A 14,690-nucleotide genomic window follows, 5' to 3' on the forward strand; every position below is an offset into this window, starting at 1 on the left:
AGTTTATGAAACATTTTATATGTATCACTGAAGCTTCTAAGTAGCCCCAATAGATATTAGGATGGTTTTATGGAAATTGAATCTGGAGACTAGTGAATGGATGCCTAGGATCATCCGTTAGTCAGTGAGAGTTGGAGCTCATCCAGCCACTATGATTTCCGTTGTATCGTACTGTCTATGGGCACACCAATTAGTATAAGTTATTTGAAAGGCAGAAAGCTCTGAAATCACATATTGTCTCTTAGGGGTTTTTTTTTTCCCTTCAATATCTGTGCTTAATGATAAGTCAGTGAAAGAAAAGAAGACAAATGTGACCTGATATTTTCTTTTGCTTTAGCCTGTGCGAGTGGTGTTTCCTTTGGGGATTTCTCTCTATTATCTCCTCAACATATTCATATGGAATTAATGGTGGTAGGTTGGGAAATTCTTTTAGAGGAATGCCTCTCTTGGCTTTGAGGTATAGAAAGAGAATAGCTGTGCATGAAGACATTTGAAAGTGAACAGTGCATTATATGAGACTTGAAATACATCAAACCTAACGTGCCTTACTTCTGAGCCTGTTCATGAAAGGACCTGAGAAGGCTGATTGAGTCTTGTATATGATCAAAATTGAATCTGAAGAAAAGCTGTCTAAAATTCTCATTGACCGTTTCTAAAGTTAGAAAAGGTGAAAAATGTGATTGTACAGAGAGTCTCATCCTGAAATCCTAGAAAATGACAATTTTTAGGAGGTTTAGGGAGAGGGCCAGGGAGAAAGATGGGTATAGGGAACAAAGAAAATCAAAGTAAAACTTCTTAGAGATTAAAAAATTCTAATTTTAGGTATGAGAATAAATTAAATCTTTACTCAGAGACTCAGCATTAATAAAGCTGATTAGTCAAATTAAAAACTTTTAGTTTTCCAAATCACAATCCCATAGATGTGGGATAAATCCTAGCTCACGGCTCTGGGCAACTTCTTAATCACTCTAAGCATCAGTTTCTTTATACAATGAGTTTATGAATTTATTAGAAATGATGTTTTGAAAATTTGGGGAAAGATATGTAAAGGAGCTAATACCTTGCTCTGGCAAATTAGTTATTTTTAAGTGAAAATATTTTACCAATTTCTTACTGATGAAACTAGATTACCTAAATAGAATATATATATGTGTGTATATATATACACACATATATATATATATATATTCACACACCTTAAGTATAACATCTGTGATACAAAAAAAATTTTTTTTCTGCAAAAGCTACGAAATAGATAACATAATATGTACCTTTATCAACTCTCATTCTACACCACTACTTTTCCTTTTTACTCTTTTATAAGCACCACAAACCTAGCACAGAGTTTAGGTAATGACTGCGTAGCTCCTACCCTAACATCACCCACTTATTAACCTACTGGCCTTGGGCAACTGTAGTAATAAGGGGACCTCAGGACCCTGACTAGTGCTAAGGCCCAAATCCATTCTCATTGGCTAGTATCTGTACAATGATTATTCAACATGATTAGTAACAGCTCTAGAATCCAGCACTCTCGTTCATTGTGTATAATGTATGGGGCATTTGTGTAAATCTGTGCAAGGCGTTGGGAACAGTGCTTACTTCCAGGGATAGAACTTGGATGAAGATGGAAGTAGGAGGAATTTCTTTTCTCTGTATGAGATTTACTTAAGTTTGAAATTTGTCCCATGAATATGTATTGCTTCATCAAAACAGGGATATTTTCTTAAATTGAGAAGGCTTATTATAAACATAGAACTTATATATAGATTTTGAGAATCTATAATTAGTAGAAATAAATATTTCTATGATCTCCCTTAGAGAAGTAGTATAAAGAAATAAATGGCCTCCTATCTATAGTGTTTGTTTCTTACTGATGTTTGAGCCAAAAGTCTCCCATCAATTTAGTATAAATCAGTATTTGAAAGCATTTTATAAAATCTTAATTGTTTCATTTTTAATTATCCTTAATAATTCTGAAATTAAATTACTTTTATCATTCCATCTTATAGATAGATATATTTTAGGTATATTGGACTATATAGGTAATTCATAGATACTAATTAATTTGTTCAAAATCATACAGTAAATAAAAGGGATGGGATTCAGATTTTTAAAACTTTTAAAATTTTTAATTATTTTAACAGCCTTTTTAAAAAAAAACAGTTTTATGCTCACAGCAAAATCAAGCAGAAGGTATGGAGATTTCCCATATACCACGCATATATAGCTTCCCCCATTAACAACACCCCTCACCAAAATGGTGTATTTGTTATAATTAGTGAAGCTACATTGATACATCATATTTACCCAAGTCCATAGTTTACATTAGGATTCACTCTTTGTGTTGTACATTCTATGGGTTTTGACAAATGCATAATGACATGTATACATCATTATGATATCATACAGAATATTTTCACTACCCTAAAAATACTCTGTACTTTGCCTAGTCATGTCTTCCTTCCTCTTAAGCCCTGGCAACCACTGAAAAATCTCCATAGTTTTGTCTCTTTCTTCCTGAATATCACATAGTTGGAATCATACGTTATGTAACTTTTTCTGATTGGCTTCTTTCACTTAGTAATATGCATGTAAGTTTCCTCCATGTCTTTTAATGCCTTGATAGCTCATTTCTTTTTAGTGCTAAATAATTTTCCATTGTCTGGATGTACCACAGTTTATCCATTCACCTACTGATAGACATCTTGGTCACTTCCATGTTTTGGCAATTATGAATAAAGCTGCAGTAAACATTCATGTGCAGGTTTTTTGTGTGGATATATGTTTTTAATTCTTTTGGGTAAATACCAAGGAGTGCATTTGTTGGGTTGGATGATAAGAGTATATGTTTAGTTTTGTAAGAAGCCACCAAACTGTCATCCAAAGTGAATGTACCATTTTGCATTCTCACCAGAAACGAATGAAAATTCCTGATGCTCCGTACTTCATCAGCATCTGGTGTTGTCAGTGGTCTGGATTTTAGCTTTTCTGGTAGGTGTACAGTGGTATCTCCTTGTTGCTTTAATTTGCATTTCCCTAATGCATCTTGTCATATGTTTATTTGCTGTCTGTAACTTTTAAATATTTTGACCACAAATCCGTGCACATTTTTAAAAAAACATATGCCAACAGATGTGGAGAATCAACCCCCTAAGTTAGAAGTGAGTGGCTGGCTGACATCAGTGGGCTGAGAGGCTGTGTGCAGAGCAGGCTGAAAAATGGATGCTGGAGGACTTAGATCTCAGCTAAAGGATAGTGTTTCAGTTACTGAACTTTTAGCCATTGGACCTTTTGAAAATCATGATCTTTAGAAAGGTTTTTCTTGTGTGAAAAACTAACTTTTTCCTAGGCATCATCTTGAATTATTAGAAAAAAGTTTCAGCTTATTGTATACTGAATTGTATCCCCCAAATTCGTATACTGAATTTCTAGCTCCCAGGGTGACTACATTTGGAGACAGGGCCTTTAAGGAGGTAATTCGGATTAAATGGGTCATAAGGGCCCTGATCCAGTGACTTAAATCCCTATAAGAAGAGGAAGAGACACCAGACATGTGCAAGCACAAAGGCCGTGTGAGGACACAGAACGCAGCTGTCTGTGAGCCAAGGACAGAGGCCTTAGGAGAAACCAGTCCTGCCAGCATCTTGATTTCAAACTTCTAACCTTCAGAATTTGGGAAAATAAATGTCTGTTGTTTAGACCACCCAGTTGGTAGTATTTTTTATGGCAGCCCCAGCTGACTAATATACCAAAATAAAATGCTCAACCTAAATAAAATGAATTTATCCACATTAAGAAACATTCAGAGTCTATTTGCACTACAAAAATTACAAATGGAATTTGAAGTGATGCAGCATGCTCAGGATCTTCCATTTTTTTCCTAGCTCAATTCTTCCACTGGGTTTTGAGCGGTAATGATGAAACTACTGGTTTTTAAGATACTCTTAATGATCCATCATACTGAAGTAATGAAAGAACCCCACTTGATGGTGGAATATAGATTTGGCTTACTATGATATAGTTGGGCTGTTAAAAATAGTTAAGGAACTGCATCTTGTTTATAGTTGTCCTTTTATTGTAATTTGATGTGTACAACATGAAAAGTACTGACACATGAGAAGTTTTGCCAAAAAATGTAAATTCTACTGCTGTGAAAACAGCTCTACCAACAAAAAATATACTAAAGGCATGAAACCTCAAATATGACATTTTGTCTAATTTTAAATTCAAAACACTTAGCAAATGACCTGATAACTAAAGGAACACAATTGAGTTTTCTTATCTCATAAACTTTACTTATATATTTTATATTATGTTGCTTTGGTTTTATATTTATTTTAAATTATTTATTGTAGAAAAATTTAACCATATATAGAAATATAAAGAAGAACATAGTCAAGTTCTTCACCATTACCCATCATCAACAGTAATCAATACCTGGAATCATGTGTTCATTTATACACCTACCTACTTCCTCTTATCATTTCTGAGCAGATATAGGCTGTATTATTTCTTCTGTAAATATTTCAGTATGTTTCTCTGAAAGTTAATAGCTTCTTTTAAAGATACCCATGATATCATTATTATTCTAAAAATTCAACAATAAATTCTTAATATCAGAAAAGATTTGATCATTGTTTAAGTTTTTCCAATTTCTCACAAATACCACAATTATTTTTACAATTTCTTTTTTTAAAATCAGGAACCAACTAGGTTCTAAAGGTTTTATAGCAGAGCAAGTGACTCCTTGGCTTCTGCACAATGGATAGACCAAATATCAAGGCAACGATCTTTTGCAGAGAGAAAAGGCTTTATTTCAGGGCACCCAAGCAGGGAGGCCAGTGACCAGATCTGTCTCTTGGATAAGATTTGAATGGGGGGATTTATCATGGAAGCAGGGAGCAAGCGGGGAGGAGGCCCAGAGATGATTGGTGGAAAGCAAATTGCAAGTTTCAGGAACTCTCTGTGCAGGTGTGACTGTTCTCCATACCGCATCATGGGTTGCATGTGCAAATTCAGCAGGGTTCCTTATGCAACACGCAGTGGGTTTTTGTCCTGTCACGTCTAAAGTTCACTATGTCATTCTAGTTCCTCAGTGCTCCTGTGTGTGAGGCTTAGTCAGGGACTGTCAGCAAGTTGTCTCCTTATCTGGGGTTTCTCTGGTACTCTGCAGAACAAGCTGGGTGTTCTCAGTATGTCATCTTGTTTCACCTGATGGGCCTTGTTAGTTAGAGGGCACAGTTTCTGTTTCTCTCCATCTTTCTCTTTTTCTGTATTATTTGAAGCTTATTCGTTGAATCAGAAACAAGATCAGCCGTATCCTGTAGTTCACTTTTTGCTGGTTGCATCCCTCATGTGTCCTTTAACATGCTCTTCTCTCTTTGTTGGAAGAGTTATTGAGAGGATGTGACCAGCAGTTACCTGCGAGCTGGCGCTGGGCAATCAGAGTCTCCTCACCCCTCCTTTGTCCTTAAATGTAGGTTCCACCCACTGTTCCCACAGCTGGAGCTGTTTTCAAAGACACAGCTTTGAGAGAGAAATGTATTTCTGAGACCATCTGGACAGTGTACATGACTGAACCCTGTTAAAGCCTCTAAATAAACTTTTCAGATTCTAGTGGGTGAATGTGAAGATCTACTCGTCTTGCAGCTGCCCAGGACAAACCTGGTAACTAAGTCCCCTTGCTTATTAAACCTACCACCTACCCATCTGGAGTGCTCTGCCTCATTCTCAGATCTCTTCCTCCCTTCCCTGTATAGGGGCCAGTTTCAGATTTCACCTGGTAAATTCCCAAATATGCAAACCAACGCTCTCATGTATGTTTATATAGATTAGAACTGGAGGCTTGAAGTAATTCAGATTTATCAATTTCTCTTTTTCTAAAAATGCTATTTCATAGATAATAGTGTTGTGTTTATCTAAAATGAGGCACATAATATCTGTTTTTCTTGTTTTCTGATGTTAACAGTAATTGTTGATTAATACCTAGATTGATTCATTAGAGTATATAGAATGATAATATAAGTTTATTTATCCTATTATTTTATTATCTGAAATTCTCTCTCTTTTGTCTGCTGTGTGATTATCAAAAACAAAAACCAAAAACACAGTTATGGTAGAAAATGGTAGGATATATATTTAATTTTTTAAATTTACTTCACATCATAATGAGTCAATTTACCAGAATATTCAAACAATGAGCACTTAGCGTTTTTTAGCATCATGATGAACTGGTGTATTTAAATGTATTTTAGGTATTTAAAGAACCTTTTTTGATGCTCAAATTTCCCCATCTTCACCCAGAGTGAGACTCTTCAATTACTACTGAGTCCTTTGGCACGACCCTAGCAGTGAGTTTGAGATCTCTTTTTTCGCTATCCAAGAAAAAAGCTTCCATGCAGACATTACACAGTCACTGGCACTTTAAAAGAACTTTGGTTCATTTTATAGGAAAATGATATGAGACCAAAGTATGGGCACTAAAAATATTCTTTGCTACCAGGTTGTCATTGTTTTATGAACTTTCCAATAGATGTGAATAGGAAAAGTCCTTTAAAAATTTTGTTTGGTGATTACATTTCAATTTAATTGTGTTTTGTAATTATTAAAGTATTATTCAATTAAAATCAAGTTTATAAGACTATGTATATTAAAGCATGCACTTTATATACTAAAATGCTTCAACCTAATTCCCCAATACCTTAGGTAACCAACTAGAAATAGTCTTTCCTTATTTTTTCTATTTTATATTCTCTCTTTCTCTCTCTTTCCTCCCCCTCTCTCCCCTGCTTCCTCTTGTTGAAGCAGGAAGGTCAGAAAACGTATTATGGCAGTATAGTTGAGAACTGATGGGCCAAATGATAACAGGTGATGAAAAACAGTGACATTTGGAATATATTTGGAAGGTAGAACCAGCAGCATTTGATGATGGATAGACTGTATGTGTAGAGTGAGGAAATGAAAGAAAACAGAATAACTGTAAAGTTTTTGGCATAAGCAATAGGGTAAATGGAGATGCCATTTACTGAGACAGGAAAGACTGGAGGAGAAATACATTTGAAGGGGAAAACGTTCCCATTCCATAAAAAAGAATATTCTGTAATATAGTCATCTTATTTATACATGTGGACACTTAAACCATGTATGAAAAATATTTCTTATCCTATTAGAACCACAGTTAACTTATCTTCTTGGTGATATCAAACGGTATCTCAAACTTGAATTTGTATTTTCAGGTTGAAAAAGAAAAAGAAAAGAGCAATCTATGACATTCAAAAAAATGTCCTTGCACTTACATCTAGGCTATGTTATTCTATTAGATATAAAAAAATTTCACAGAGTTTTAATCTCAAAGTTACTCTGAGGCCAAGATAAGTGAGACAAAGCAAGACCACTTCATAATTTTGTCCAAGCACAAACAGAAACAGTCACTGTGCAACTCAGAAAATACCAAATGCTTCCTTTCTTGACCAAAATGATTAACTGCTACTTTACCAATGACAACCTTATCTTCTCTTTAATTTTTTCTTCCCATAGATAGAATTTATTGAGATAACTTTTCGTAGAATTGCCCCTGCTTTCTGACAGCATCCAACCTAAAGCATATCCTGCTACTGTAGACCCTCCCCCAAATCACTAACCAAAGCCTAAATCCTGTAATAAGTATTTTTTAACAACTTCTTACTGAGACACCACTGTCCTCCATGTGTGTGTTCTTCCTCATTGATAATAAATGATAATAAACCCAACTTGCATAACTGCACATGCATTCCTGGACATTTTTGTCTAAAGCACATTGACAATTGTTATTTGAAATGTTTTTTTTAATTACACCATGATGCAGTATTCAGATAAAATTATGATATTCTGGATTACTTATCATTTCTTGTATTCAATTAAGGCAATGGGAATCACTGTGTGTTTTAGGTTAGGTAATAAACTTTCTAAGATAAGCAATGATTGGAGTCAGGATAGGCTGTGTTATGGTGAAGAAACAAAGAAAATCCACAGTCTCAGTTGCTTAATAAAGTTGACCACTCTCATCTTACCTGTATTTTGTGAATCAGGAAGGGCTTCTACTCAGTAGTCATTTAGGGACCCAGGATGATGGAGACTCATTTTAGACATATGTAATCTGCGGTTACTGAGGTCAGGAAGACAGGATGTTGTGAAATGCACTGACCCATGAGTCTTCTTCCCAGAAGTGACACTCCTTTCCTATCAAGATTACACGGCCAGTTGTACGTTTAGTCTTTTTTTTCTCTGAACAATTTTGTCAGATTCAAAAGACTAACTCGGAAACAACTAAACCCATGGAAGAGGTTTTGACTAACACTGGGTGATTAAGTGTGACATTTAAAGATTTCATCTACTTTTACTGTGATGCTGGCTGAATTTTATTAGACTTATTTGACTTTTATTTGCATTTTATTTGACTTACTGCTCAAAAGCCTTTTTTTTTTTTCCTACTAACTCTTTAAACTCTACATCTCTGGATTTTCTTCTATTCTCTTTCAATACTGTTTGAAAATTGACCATTTACTTTCTGAATTTACAGTATCTGTTATTATATTGTCAAAGGACTCCTCTAATCACCAATTTATAATATTAACATACTGTTTTCCAGTCTCTTCACCTAAAGCTGTAAGCTCATTGGTACATTGTCTACCACTCAAATTACTATAGGTGAGAGTTTTACCAAGTGTTTTATTGTTGCTTGTCACTGATCACCATCCTCCCATTCTCTATAAACTGTTGTCTCACCAACCACCATTCCCTGCAGTGGCAACATCCCACATCTTGAACCAGTTTTTGTATTAATCAAGATAAATATGGCTATGCTTCTGGTAGTGAACTGTCTCAGCATCTCAATGGCTTAAAACAACAAAGCTTATTTCTCACTCCTTATCTCTACCTATCAGCAAAGAGGCTCTGACTTTAGTGGCCATTTGAGTGCCCTAGTAGCGGGGAAAAAATAAATTTGGGAATATTATACTTCTGTCCAAAAAAATTATGTCTTATTTCCATTCATATTTTATTGGCCAACCCATGTTACATTGCTTTACCTCATTTCAAGCCAGCGAAGAATTGTACTCCTGCTACATGCCCAGGGGGAAAGAATCAGAATACTTGGTGTACAGCTCAAATGACTACCTCAGTGCTGAAACCAAATATTAATCAGATTCCAAACATCTATCAATCAAAATCCCACTAGTTTCTAAGAAGGCCAGTTTAACATCCAGAGATTCATAAATTAAGGGGAGAAAGTTAAATGAGCAAATGAAAGAAAGCAACAAGATTAAGAGGGAAATTCAGAAACAATTCCATTTTTTCCAGTATTCTTTGAAATTATATTGTCAATCCTGATATACTAATGCAGGCAGCATCAACTTTTTTTTTTTTTTATAAGAACTAGATAGTAAATATTTTAGGCTTCGTTGGCCGTATGGCTTCTGTCTTCTCAACTCTGTATTAAAATGCCAACACAACCATAGAGAATATGTTAATGAATAGGTGTTACTATGTTCCAATAAAACTTTATTTACAAAACCAGATGATATGTCACATTTGGTCCACAGGCAATATTTTGCTGACCTTTATAATAAGAATCTGTATGCATGCACGTATTTTGATAAATGTGGTGTCCAATAATGGCCAAATATAGAACAATAGAATTTTTTTTATCGAAGTATAGTTGATGTGCAATTTTATATGTTACAAATGTACAATATAGTGATTCAAAAATTTTAAGTTATACTCCATTTATAGTTATTATAAAATATTGGATATATTTCCCATATTGTACAGTATGTCCTTGTAGCTTACTTTATACATAATAGTTTGTACCTCTTGATCCCCTGCCCCTCTGTTGCCCCTCTCCCATTCCCTCTCTCTACTGGTAACCACGGTTTGCTCTCTGTACCAGTGACTACACTTTTATTTTTTTTTAGTATACACAGAAGCACAACATGTGTGCTTCTCTTTTTTTTTTTAATGGAGGTACTGGAGATTGAATTCCATGAATGCTAAGCATGCACTCTAGCACTGAGCTAATCCACCCCTCAGCTTTTTTTTTTTTTTGTTATATTCACTAGTTTGTTGTATTTTTTAGATTCCACACATAAGTGATATCATACAGTATTTGCCTTTCTCTGTCTGACTTATTTCACTAAGCATAATACTCTCCAAATCCATCCAAGTTGTTGCAAATGGCAATATTTCATTCTTTTTACGGTTGAGTAGTATTCCATCTATTCATTTGTTGATGGACACTAAGTTGCTTCCATAGCTTGATCATTGTAAATAATTCTGCTGTGAACATTGGGGTGCATGTATCTTTTTCATTTTTGTTTCTTTCAGATATACCTGGGCAGTGGAATTGCTCAGTGATATGGTAGTTCTGTTCTTGGTTTTTTTCCACAGTGGCTGCACCAGTTTACATTCCTACTAACTGTGTAGGAGGGTTCTCTTTTCTCCATATTTTTACCAACATTTGTTACTTGTATCCTTTTTGATGGTAGCCTTTCTGACAGGTGTGAGGTAATATCTCATTGTGATTTTGATTTGCATTTCCCTGATGATTAGCAATGCTAATGATCTGGGAGCTAGGCTTCCCAGTGCAGGGCTCCCGGGCTGGGGAGCCTGACATGGGGCTCAGAACTCACTCCTGGGGGAGAACCTCTGCAATATAATTATTCTCCAGTTTGTAGGTCTCCTACCCAGAGGGTGTGGGACTTGATTATATTGTGAGTCTGCCCCTCCTACCTATAAAACTCCTAGGGGAAAACATAGGCAGAACACTCTCTGTCATTAATTGTAGCAACATTTTTTTGGATTTGTCTCCTAAAGCAAAGGAAATAAAAGCAAAAATAAACAAACAGGACCTAATTAAACTTAAAAGCTTTTGCACAGCAAAAAACCCCAAAAAACAAAAAAATCAATAAAATGAAAAGATAACCTACTGAATGAGAGAAAATGTTTATAAATGATATGACTGATAGGGGTTAATATCCAATATATATAAACAGCTAATATAACTCAACAACAACAACAAATGAACAACCTAATTAAAATGTGGGCAGAAGAACTGAATAGACATTTTTCCAAAGAGGAAATGCAGATGGCCAATAGACACATAAAATATGCTCAGAACAATAGAATCTTTATGCTCTAAATGTAAGCAAGGCTTACACTGAAACTTAAATTAGACTACTGAAGAAAAAAGGAATATGTAATTTTGTGGATAAAAATATACAATCTGGGGGTAGTTAAAATGTGTATACATAATTTTTTTTACTTCCTCTTGAAGATATTGTTAATCCAGTCGTGAACCTTCAAATTTAATGAGTTATGAGATAAGGGATTTATGGTATTAATATGCTATACGAATAATATTCAGAGAAATATACATTGAGCATGTAATATAATAAGAGGAGACAAAAAACCAGGCTGAAAGATCTCCTAAACAACACGTGAAAATAACTTTCTCTCCCCCATAAACCTTCCGTGCAAATGATAGACATCTAGGTGGAAAATCTCTTTGCCAGCAGGTATCTTCCTTCATTGTGAAAACCCATAAAAAATTATGATCTTGTACTAATGTAAAAATACTCATTCTGTTCTGCTTTATAGAGACCAGATGTCTATGTGTCCATGGAAGAGAAATGTGATTGAAGCATTTAGACATATTTAAGAATCTAATTTAGCTGTCTATGTTATCAGAATCAATTGCTATAACTGGATAAATTGGGCAGTGAAGAATATTTGTTATAAAGAATGCCAAAATGATCAAATTAGCCATGCATTGATTTTTTTAGAATCATATCTAATTATGCAGTACTTCTCTCTGATAGAACTCTGATTTGGGAATAGCATAAGTGATTAAGAGTGATAAGGAGTGAGTTCTGTTTAATGATTCATTTGGGTCATTCTAGACTGAGAATAAAGACATGTGAGATGACTTGGGAGATCAGAAGCCAGTATAGAAAACCATGGAATAATTGTTTCAGTAGAATATGAAGATAGCTTATGACCTAGGAGTTCTCCCTAGAAAAATTCTTATGTTTATATGGAAGACACATAAAGGAGTATTTTAAGTAGTATTGTCCATTTTAACTAAATATTAGTTAACTAACTAAATGTCTATAAATAATCAAACATAAATAAATAATACATTTATATAAGAAAACAGTCTACTCCAGTAAAAATGAAAAAAAAAACCCAGAAGTATTGCATTGATAGGAATTATAAAAAATATAATGTTAACCTAAGGTTGCAACTTATACAATAATACTTACGATATGATTGCATTAGTTTAAATTTTGTAAGCTTCAAAATTAAACACAATATTGCTTCAAGATGCACAAATATGTGGAAAACTGTAAAGTAGCACAAAGACACTGAAGTTAGGATACAGCTTAACATGGAGTGGATAGTTAAGGAGATAAATTGGGAAGAATAATATAAGGAACATCTAAATAATATAATTTTTAAAGTCTTAACCTGTCTGAGTATGCAGGTGTTTTTCAAAATTATTATTTTTACAGCATTTAATTTTTTATGGGTATTTCATAATTAAGAATTTAAAAATATAGTTTCTGACACTCTGAGCTGTTAATATATTAGAGGCAACTATCCTTTCATAAATTAATGTCAAGGAACATCAGATACATGAGTCTTGTCTTCTTTAACTGCCACTTCCACACACATATAGATGCAGCAAACCTACATTTTACTCCCTGGTCCTGAATGCAGTTTTTGACAATTAACAATAAATATCAATTTTACTCTGTCACAAAGCTCAACGTAAGCAATCAATTGACCTAACTGATTAAAATCACATTTTCTCTAGCTAAAGTAATTCGTTCCTCTATATAAGCCCGAGAGAATAAATTTAGTAAATCGTGTGCTATAAAACTAGTGAGGCAAGCATAATATGTGTAAAATTTAGGAACCTAGCTCAGAAACTGTGTGCTAAGCTTGAGGGAGGCTTGAATTGAGTAGGAAGTGTAGAACTGGGAAAAAAAGAAAAATCTCAGGAAGTCAAAACCCCTGAGAAGCAAGATGAAAAAGGAATTCTACTTCCTCACTGGAAAGCATTTATTATATATCTATTATATTACAGGAAATGTGCCAGTTTTAGTGTAAAGATATGTAATGATAGATCTGATACTTGCTAGGAATAAGAATTAGAATGAGTAGCTACTTATTTCCCCAGAATTAACCCTAGAGAAATTATAGAAGGAAACATAGAATCCAGAAAGCAACATCACAACCAACAGAAGTTCTCCGAGGGAGAGAAAGCTCTTTTGAGCTGGAATTTGAATGCTCCAGTTTGGTGCAGAAGTTTGCTTGGTGGATATTGAAAACATAAATTGCAAAAAGCTAGTTCAGTTCAGTTATTATTCTTCTCCAATATACCATAAGGTATTTTTCCTCTTCCACTTTCCTGCAGAAACTTGCTCGATTGCCAGCATTTTTGGAAAAATCTTGCTGGAGTATGGAGTTTGGTTAAACAGTTAGGACTGAGTATCCCTCACTCTGCTCCAGACAACTAGGGTTGGTAAAGCTCAACCTAAGAAAACTTTGTTTACCCAAATGCTGAATCTCTCTAATGGTTTGAAGGAATAGGGTGTATTGGAAGCAGAAACATCAGAATATATAGATCAATAACTAAAATTAAGCAGAAAAGACAACATAAGAATTCTATTAAAGGAGATAGACAATATTGACAATATAAAACACAAAGGGTCAGGTAAAAAATATGAGAATGAAAATTTAATGGTAGGAATAATAAACAGAGTAGATGCAGGGAAGAGACAGACACATCTGAGTTAGTGGTAATGAGATTAGATTGAGAAACTGTTCCACAAGGAAACAAGGAAGTAAAAGAATATTGAAAATCTTAAAAGAAAAGTGAAAAAAGTTTTTAAAATTCACAGGAAGAAATACTGTAAGAAATGCAAGATAAACTTCCTGGAGTTAAAGAAGAATGGAAGACCTCAGTGTTTAAAGAGCCCATCAAATGTCAAAAAAAGAGAGATAAGGGCATTGTAAAAAAAGAGCCAAATACCAGAAACTGAAAAGTACATTAAATAAATTAACAGAATGGACAAAACAAAGGATCTGTTATTAACAATAGGTCCAAAATTAACTGAATTAACAAAATTAACGAGTCCAAAATCAGCAAAACAAAGCAAAAATGAACAGAATGTACAAAACAAAAGCAGATAAAAATATGCAATCTGAAAAAAAAAATAGGAAAAACTAAACAGAGCCTCTCTAACTCATGGGAGAATATCAGTTAGTAAACACATCTATACTGTAATTGGAATCCATAAGGAAAGAGGGAAAACATTAGCATAGAGAAGTATTTGAAGAAACAAAACAAATGTCCAAAACTTTCTCAAATTCAGTAAAATCATAAGCATAAGAATCCAAGGTGCCCAGCAAACCCTGGGCAGTATAAATAACATAACACCTCAACGTATCATAAGCAAATTACTGAAAGCTGAGAGTGAGAGAAAGAGAGAGAGAGAGAGAGAGAGAGATTGATCGATCAATTGATCGATCGATCGATCTTGAAAACAGCCAGAATAAAAAGAATAAAAAGACATGTCACATATAAAGAACAGGGTAAAAACTATGGCTGCCTTCTCATTAGTAACAATGGAGGCTGGAAGAAATGG

The 14,690-nt window shown here is 34.3% G+C and overlaps 1 long non-coding RNA gene and 1 pseudogene across 1 annotated transcript in view; both read left to right on the forward strand.

Annotated features, from left to right (window-relative positions):
• The window catches only part of LOC105097232 (uncharacterized), a 474,053-nt gene that overhangs the window by 309,874 nt on the left and 149,489 nt on the right, over window positions 1-14,690 (forward strand). The gene's annotated exons all lie outside the window — the stretch shown is intronic.
• LOC105097233 (proteasome maturation protein-like) lies at window positions 3,222-4,101 on the forward strand (annotated as a pseudogene).

This window comes from Camelus dromedarius, chromosome 15 (assembly GCF_036321535.1).
Source record: "Camelus dromedarius isolate mCamDro1 chromosome 15, mCamDro1.pat, whole genome shotgun sequence".
Taxonomy (NCBI): Eukaryota; Metazoa; Chordata; class Mammalia; order Artiodactyla; family Camelidae; genus Camelus; species Camelus dromedarius.